This window comes from Palaemon carinicauda, chromosome 37 (assembly GCF_036898095.1).
Source record: "Palaemon carinicauda isolate YSFRI2023 chromosome 37, ASM3689809v2, whole genome shotgun sequence".
Lineage (NCBI taxonomy): Eukaryota > Metazoa > Arthropoda > Malacostraca > Decapoda > Palaemonidae > Palaemon > Palaemon carinicauda.
The window spans coordinates 68,422,824-68,432,823 of NC_090761.1; the positions used below are offsets into that span (position 1 = coordinate 68,422,824).

Consider the following 10,000-nt stretch of genomic DNA (forward strand, 5'->3'; position numbering starts at 1 on the left):
TTAAGGCAATGACTAGTTTTTCCATGGTATATACGTTTCTACTAATTGTTCACTTTAAGAAAACCAAGTCAGGTTATTTCCACAACATATTTTTATATCTAGGTGACATGAACAAGATTTTATGTGTATTGCTAAATGTATCAAAACGAAGGCAGTGCTAATCTATTTCTAATTGCCATTTAGTTTTAACTAATTTCATTATTCCATCCGTAAAGATTTTTAACAACTGTAGTGACATAACATACAACCATCTTTGATATGAATGAATATATACAGTATGTATATATATATATATATATATATATATATATATATATATATATATAAATACATATAATAATTATATATAATATATATTATGTATATATTTATTTATTATATGTATATATATATATATAATTATATATATATATCTATCTATCTATCTATCTGTATATATATATATATATATATATATATATATATATATATATATATACTGTATATATATGCACACTTTACTTAATTTTGGTATTTCATTAATAGATATTATGAAAGTGGTCTCAATTGTGTAAGGATACAAACATAGAAAAAAGTGATTACATTATTATCAAAAAATAAAGTCAATGGATCATAACTTCCCAGAAAGTTACATTATATACTGTATTTTTTACAATGTAATTTAGTTTATCCATTTTAATGGAATATTATATATGACCGCGGAAAAAAATCCTTTTTCTCTAATCACTCTTTGAAAAAACGTTTTTTCTCTGATTTCTCTTTTAAAAAAACGTTTTTCTCAGGTTAAGTTCTATCTCTCCTACTGATCGCCATGGCTTAAGAGCTTTAGACTTTGCCTCTGAATCAGGCTGTGAGCAAATCATAAATGAAGCTACCCATAGGTCTGGTAATTGCTTGGACCTCGTATACACTGACTCCCCTGGCGTTATAACCAGTAAGGTTGGTTCTCCAGTCGGGACATCTGATCATGCCTTGATTTCATTAGTAGTGAAGACTGAGCAGCCTATCCCTGATATATCATACTCTTGTAAAATTCATATGAAATTCCAAAACTGGAATGGGATTTTGCATGATCTTTTGTGCTTGAATTGGTCACAATTATATAATAGTGTAGATCCTGTTGTCCCTTTGAATGAGAATCTAGTCAACATAATTGATAGGCGTATCCCTTCTCGTGTGCTAAGGTACCGAGTGAAGGACAAACCGTGGTTCAATAATGATTGTAGACGTGCTGATTTGGAGAAGCAGGAGGCCTATCATCTTTGGAAGGGTAACAGATCAGGTTTGACCTGGAATAACTATACTCAGCTTCGAGCTTTTGCTCAGAGAGTTTATGCCTCAACTGAAAAGGAGTACAATTTAACCGTAAAATAAACCCTTTCTGGTACAACTCTACCCTTAAATCTGCACTCTTTGGTATAGATGCAACAGTTCCTCCTTTACTTGAATCAGATGGCTCAGTCTCTCACTGTCCAAAGGAAAAGGCAATCCTTTTGGCTGATTTTTTTTTACAGTAAACAGAGTAATAAAAAACTTTAACTTCCTCATTCATGTTTTCCTGAGGCTAAACTAACTAGTTTAGCTTTTCGATCTCGTGAAATTAAAGCTCTGTTGATGGACCTTGATGCTTATGGAGGTGTATACCCAAATGGTATTTTTCCATTGTTTTTTTATAAAGACAGCAGATTTCTTAGCTCCAAAGTTATCTGTTATTTTGCGCAAGTTAGCCAGAAGAGGAGCTTTTAGCACTTGGAGGATTGGTAATGTTACTCCTCTATGTAAATGTGTTTGTGGTAGCTCAAGTCCCACTGATTACCGCCCAATTTCCATAACTCCCATATTATCTAAAGTTTTTGAGTGTCTTCTGGCAAAACGTCTTAATAGGTTTGCTGAAGGTAATCATCTATTCCCTAGTTTGCAATTTGGTTTTCGTAAAGGCCTTGGAGCATGTGATGCCCTTCTTACAATCTCTAATACTGTTCAGAAATCCCTTGATTGTGGGTCAGGAAGTTCGTATAATTGGCCTTGATTTTAGTGCTGCCGTTGACCGTGTTAATCTTGAGCCCCTTGTTTTCAAACTCAAACAGTTGGGAGTGGGTGGATCGTTTCTTAGCATTATTATTGATCTTTTAAGCAATAGATCTCAGAGTTGTTGTTGATGGGCACCATAGTGAGTATAGGAATGTGATATCCGGTGTTCCACAGGGTAGTGTTCTTGGCCCATTACTTTTCATACTATATACACATGACATGTGGTTTGGCCTAGAAAACAAACTTGTTGCATATGCAGATGATGCTACTCTCTTTGCATCAATTCCATCCCCTGAATGTAGATCTGGGGTTGGTGAATCCCTTAATAGAGATTTAGCTAAAATTAGTGCATGGTGCAAATTATGGGGTATGAAGTTGAATCCTAACAAAACTCACAGTATGTTTGTAAGTAGGTCAAGGACGGTGGCTCCTCAACTTCCGGATCTCAGTATTGATAATGTTTTTTTTTTTTTTAAATTTGTTTGACTCTTAAAATTTTAGGTGTGATTCTCGACAGAAAATTTACTTTTGAGAAACACATTAGGTCTGTGTCTTCCTCAATTGCACAAAAAATTGGCTTATTGAGAAAGTCTTTTAAGATTTTCGGTGATCAATCTATTCTGAAGAAGTGTTTTAATTCTTTAATTCTACCTTGTTTTGAGTATTGTTCTCCTGTCTGGTGTTCAGCTGCTGATTCTCATCTTAATTTGTTGGACAGAAACTTACGGTCTATAAAGTCTCTTATTCCTGATCTAGATATTAATCTTTGGCACCGTCGTTCAATTAGTTCATTATGTATGTTGCATAAGATTTTTCATAACTCTGACCATCCTTTACATTCAGATCTCCCTGGACAATTCTATCCTGTTCGTAATACTAGGCAGGCAGTTAATTCTAATTGCCAGGCCTTCTCCATCATGATGCTCAATACTACACAGTATTCTAGAAGTTTTATTCCAGCTGTTACCAAGTTGTGGAATGATCTTCCTAATCGGGTAGTTGAATCAGTAGAACTTCAAAAGTTCAAAGTTGGAGCCTATCTGTTTTGACGCTGTTACAGTTTTAGAATGATTTATTGTTAACTTGTTCTCATCATTTATTTATTTCCTTATTTCCTTTCCTCACTGGGCTATTTTTCCCTATTGAAGCCCTTGGCCTTATAGCATCTTGCTTTTCCAACTGGGGTTTTAGCTTGGCGAGTAATAATAATAATAATGATAATAATAATAATGACTCTTTAAAATCATAGTTTCTCTCTAATTACTCTTTAAAAACATTCTCTCTCTAATTACTCTTTAAAAAAATTTTTCTCTCTAATAGCTCTTTAAAAACATTTTTCTCTAATTACTCTTTAAAAACATTTTCTTTCTCTCATTACTCTTTAAAAAAAATTTCTCTAATTTTTAAAGAAATATTCATCTCAAATTACTCTTTGAAAAACATTTTTCTCCCTCTAATTACTCTAAAGAAACATTTTATTGAGAATACTGACGGACAAAAGACTTGAATAAGCCTTTGATCATCCTAATGTCCCTTTTCACACCCTCGTCTCCCTTTAGGAGGAACATCCTCTCTCTCTCTCTCTCTCTCTCTCTCTCTCTCTCTCTCTCTCTCTCTCTCTCTCTCTCTCTCTCTCTCTCTCTCTCTCAGATTTTGACCACTTTCATTTCAGATGACTGTGATTTTAACTTCGAAATATTTTTCTTTTGTCTCTCTCTCTCTCTCTCTCTCTCTCTCTCTCTCTCTCTCTCTCTCTCTCTCTCTCTCTCTCGTATATATATATATATATATATATATATATATATATATATATATATATATATATATATATATATATATATATATATATATATATATAACACAAACAGCTTCTATACAAGACTCACTATGCCTCAGGAATAAAAACTATTTTTCATAATAAGTACTCCATCTCGGGCTAGGATTCGAACTCAGGCCTCACAGGTGGAACAAAATTAACATTAACTCAAAGCACTCGCACTCAAGGAAGATTCGAATGATTTCATTCTGGCTCTGTTTTGCATATTCCTTTCAAGTTCAGTCTTCGCACCTGGAATCTAAATCCAGTTTGGTGTGATTCTAATACACTTATTGAAGTAAAAACGTGTACTTATGAAATAAAAGAAACCCCCTGTTTATAAGTAATGAAGAAAAGTGTACTTGTGAATTAAAAGAAGCACCCTGTTTATAAGTAATGAAGAAAAGTGTACTTATGAATTAAAATAAAGCCCCTGTTTATAAGTATTGAAGAAAAGTGTACTTTTGAATTTAAAGAGGCCTCGTGTTTTTAAATAAAGGAAAAATATTACTTATGAATTAGAAGTAACCTGCTTGATTATAAGTAAAAGAAAAATGTGTACTTGTGAATTAAAATAAGCCTCCTATTTATAAGTAAAGGAAGAAAGCGTACTTGTCAATTAAAAGAGACCCCTTTGATTATTATTATTATTATTATTGCTAGCCAAGCTACAACCCTAGTTGGAAAAGCAAGATGCTCTAAGCCCAAGGGCTCCAACAGGGAAAAATAGCCCAGTGAGGAAAGGAAATAAGGAAATAAATAAATGATGAGAATAAATTAACAATATATCATTCTAAAAACAATAACAGCGTCAAAGCAGATATGTCCTATATAAACTATTAACAACGTCAAAAACAGATATGTCATATATAAACAATAAAAAGACTCAAGTCAACCTGGTCAACATAAAAACATTTGCTCCAACTTTGAATTTTTGAAGTTCTACTGATTCAACTACCCGATTAGGAAGATCATTCCACAACTTTGTAACACTTGGAATAAAATTTCTAGAATACTGTGTAGTATTGAGCCTCATGATGGAGAAGTCTTGGCTATTAGAATTAAGTAAAGGAAAAAAGGGTACTTTTAAATTGAAAGAGATCCCCAGTTTATCAGTAAATAAGTAAAGGAATATAAAGAACATATCAGTACATACTTATTGCGAGCACTTTCCTCCAATAATTTCCCATTTCTCTTAAGAAAATAAAATAGAATATATTTCTCTTAGTAAATCCAGGCACGAGATTCAAGCTGTAGATACAGCATAAGGCTTATAAAAGGATTAGAAGTGGAAAAATACTTTTAATTAAAGATAGTATTTCCCTGTTTCCTGTTTTTGTATGTTGTGGAATTCTAACTTTTTTTTCAAGGTGTTTTTATTCATATCTGTCTTAAGAATTCTATTTATATAATTATTTAAAGGTAATTCCTTTCATATCCCCCTTAACTGGTCTATCAGTTTGATTATGTTTGGTTTAGATAAAAGCTGTATATTTTACCGTTTGAATAAAGGCTGTATATTTTACCAAATTAGAACTAAAAACTTAATGAGGAAATAATAATTGCATTTCTCTTATAATGTATTTAGTTTAGTTTAACATCTCCCAAAACACTTATACCATTAAGCTTACTGAGTGCTCTAATTGTACTATAATGTTTCCCATTTAAATACGTCATAGCCAACCTTAGTTAAAGTTAATATCAACGTTCAACGACAAACATTTGCTTGCGATAAGGTGAAACTTTTGAAAGTTAAATTTCTTTTATTATTGGATAGCTTTTTAAAGACTAGAGGAAACTAAATTGAATCTGTACACACACACACATATTATATATATATATATATATATATATATATATATATATATTTATATATATATATATATATATATGTATATGTGCACATGTATACATATATATATATTTATTACATATATATTGAAATAATATATATATATATATATATATATATATATATATATATATATATATATATATATAGAAACAATATATATATATATATATATAAATTTATATATATATATATATATATATATATATATATATTTATATATATACATATAAATTTACATATAAATATATATATATATATATATATATATATAAATTTATATATATATACATATAAATTTATATATATATATAAATATATATATATATATATATATATATATTATATATATATATATTATATATATATATATTATATATATATATAAATTTATATAAATGTATATATATATACATATATATAAATTTATATATATATATATATGTATGTATATATATATAAATTTTTATATATATATATATATATATATACTGTATATATACTGTATGTATATATATATATATATATATATATATATATATATATATATATATATATATATATGTACTGTATATATAAATTGAATTTCTTATTGACACCTGTTATTATGGCACATAATATAAAGATCTCCTCTCTCCTACACCAGAAAACTATTGATTATTAATAAATATCCATTTCATAAGTAATGTATGAACATTCATGACTTCCATATTGTCCTCAGAATCCATAGAAGTACTTTATCCTTTCAAGAGTCTTTTGTCTCATTAAGAAACAGATAAAAATATAATAGAATTTATTTTATAGGGTCATAATAGACTTAAAATACACAATTTCTTCTAGTTACACTATAATGATTTCTTTTACCATGAAATTTAGTTCATGAATATAGTAGGGTAAAGTTCCCTATTAGTTATAACATTATTTAATTATTACTTTTTGTATTTAACACTCTCAAACAGATCTTCATTAAACTTCCTTCTGTGTTAATCACTTAATTACACTTTATAAGGTTTCTAGGTTATATGAACTATGTTTTAATGTTTTCTCAAAAGCAATATGTAATGTTAATTCCCAAGGCATTGATGTTTGATGGCCAGCCCAGTCATTGAATTATGCGTAGATATAAGGTTTAATTAAATGAATAACCCTCTGCCCATTGATAACTTACCCTCTTCTAAGGTGATATATCGTCACCCTCTTAAACTAACTGCCTAAGTTATTTTCTCCACTTGTTGGGAACTCAAAAAAAAAAAACCTTTCTCATTTCCTAATTCTTTATACTTTGTCTTGAGTTTCAATTCACAAATTCTTAGCAGAAGAATTTGTGAATTAGAATTTGTTAATTGAAGCTCAATACAATGATTTAAAGAATTAGGAAACGAGAAGGGTTTTTTTTTTTTTTGAGTTCCCAACAAGTGGAGAAAATGACTTAGGCAGTTAGTTTATGAGGGTGCGATATGCATTCTGATTTGCTTGTGAATATCCAATCATGTTTTAGATAGTGTAATGTCTAAATGGTATTCTACTGTTTGCTAATATTACTATGTCTGGGTTTGTCTTGAGTCTAAGACAAGAAACTAAATTGATTATCAGCAACCACAACAAAGGTGAAAATCCAACTTAAGGTTCTTAAGTTAATTCTTAAATTGCACAAGGTTAAGCAAGTTATTTTTAACATTAGGAACGAATTTAGTATATCAATTTTCATTTTCATATGGTTGAAATTGGATGTATCTATGATCGCATTTACGGATGATATAATTGTGCCTTTAAAAGTATTAGGGTGATATATTCCACCAGATAGGATGAGTGCAGCATGAATAGAACTTGATTGCTCTGAAATAAGGAAGAAAATGGACTTTTTTGTTTTGTTCGAAAGTTAGCTTCATAATCTAGCTGCTCTCTGATACATTCGATGAAACTGGCAGGTCTTAGGTGCCACTTTTGTGTCATGTTTAATTACTGCATTTGTTGTAGTTTGGCCTTGTGTAGTTTTCAGCTTTAAAAAAAAAAAAAAAAAAAGTGTCATGAGTCTAAGAATAAGGAGAAGAAATGTCTTATCAACATTTTTTACAGCAGCATGCCAGTTGTGAAACCCATTTTCGTGTTGTGGCTAATTAAAAAAAAAAAAAGATTAGAACTAATTCGAACTAAATCAATAAAAAGTGTTTTAGATTTTATGGTTTTTAACTTTCAGATACTTTTTGATGTCTTATGTAAATGACCCCTGGATAGGAAAATCTTATTGTTGTTGTTCTTAGGTATAATATACATCCTAGTAAGTCATATTGATCTAATTAAGACTTCCTTTTTGCCCTTAATTCATTATAGATTTATTTAACTTTTAGACTTTTTAGTACACTGTGATTTATAGTCTCTGGTGTAAGATCAATGATGTTCCCATACTTTTACATTTTCCAGGGTTTGTACAAACTTAATATTCATTCTGGTTTTCCCTAGAGCTTCCTGCACTGTTAAAAATTAACCTTAAAACGGTAAGAATCCTGGAATAAATGTTGCCAGGCATTTACCGCTTTAAAAATTGATTTATTGACGTTGAGGAGTGGTATTACAGTCACTAACCCGTAAAAGATAATGACAAAGTAGGGTGGAAATTACGGTCGCCTGTATTTTACTGAAATACGGCTGAGAACTTATTTTTATGGAGAATTTCCGATTAAATTTACCATTTCTTTTAACAGTAAATCGTATATATAACTTTCTCACCCCATTTTTTTATTGAAGGTTTTTGCATCTGGGAATATTAAATTAAAGCCCTGTGTTGGTGATTTAATTTTAAGAAATATAATAGTTTAATAGAACAGTTTAAAAAGAACAGTTTATTTTTAAGGAGAATTTCTAATTAAAATTACGGGGTTTTTAACAGTGTGGTGTATAATTAAAAGTTGTAGCAAATAACAGCATCTACAAAAACAATCATAACAATCAAATTGAATTTTTTTTCCATATTAAGCCTGTACAAAATCCCTGGAAATGAATATAATAAACTATTGAAACAAAATAGCCATGAAGGCTTTGCCTGTCCATGTTAATTTGCCTCTCTTATTGCCTATATTTCTTCCCCCTCTACACACGCCCGCCAGTAGCACCCAAAGGCACGTCCACGCCCGCCAAATACCCGTAACCCCTGAGCTTGGGTGGGCGTAGGGCATACTGCTGTGTGTATGTCTATCAGGTCTGCTATAAAAAATCCCTGTCTTTTTAGTTTCGCAGCATATATTAGCATAGTCTAGCCTCCCTTGTCATCTCACAACACCACCACCAAGGCAGCATAAACAGAGAGACTCAGTGCTGGGTATCTAAAAGTATTTTTTTTTTTTTTTTTTTTTTTTTTTTTTGCGTTCTGATGCATGTGAGGAGCGTGAAAAAGTACACTTTGTGCAGTAGATCACAGTTCGGGTGTTTCACAATCATTGTTTTTTGGGGGATAAGCCGTCGACTGAAGTGGCTCTGGGTGTTTTTAATTTCATTTTTAGTACAACTTTGTTCACTTGTAGTTGACTGAAGTGGATCTGAATATTTTCATTTATTTCTATTCTTTGTTCACTTGCAGTTGATTGAAGTGGCTCTGAATATTTTCATTTTTCTTATTTCTTTTTTCACTTGCAGTTGACTAAAGTAGGCCTTGATGTTTTTAATTTATTTTTCAGTACTATTTTGTTCACTTACAATTGACTGAAGGGGATCTGAATATTTATTTATTTTTTTTTTCATTATGTTCACTTTCACCTGTTTTTTTTTTTTTTTTTTTTGCTTCTGCAGTCAAAAGACCCCTTTGTTTCTCTTCTGCTTACTGACTTATTAATGTTATATATATATATATATATATATATATATATATATATATATATATATATATATATATATATATATATATATATGGGAGGGATATTTAAAAATATACAATATTTAATAATTTAGGGAACTGCAGTTGACTGAAGTAGCTCTGAATTTTTTATTTTATTTCATGTATTTTGCTCCATTTTATCTATTTTGGCCTCTTCAATCAAAAAGCCCTCTTGTGCTTACTGACTTATTAATGTTATTCATATGGGAAGAATAATTAAATATATACATTAACTAATAATTTGGGGAACTGCAGTTGACTTAAATGGCTCTGAATATTTTATTTTATTTCATGTATTTTGTTCAATTTTACCTATTTTGACCTCTTCAGTCAAAATAACCTTTTTGTTTCTTTTTCGTGTCCAATCTAACCTTGCTGCTTACGGGCTCAATGATATAGATATGGGAGGAATATCTGTGTATATATGCAGTAC

At 30.1% G+C, this 10,000-nt stretch overlaps 1 protein-coding gene across 1 annotated transcript in view; it reads left to right on the forward strand.

The window, feature by feature from the left end:
• The window catches only part of LOC137629764 (transmembrane protein 117-like), a 188,393-nt gene that overhangs the window by 171,000 nt on the left and 7,393 nt on the right, over positions 1 to 10,000 (forward strand). The gene's annotated exons all lie outside the window — the stretch shown is intronic.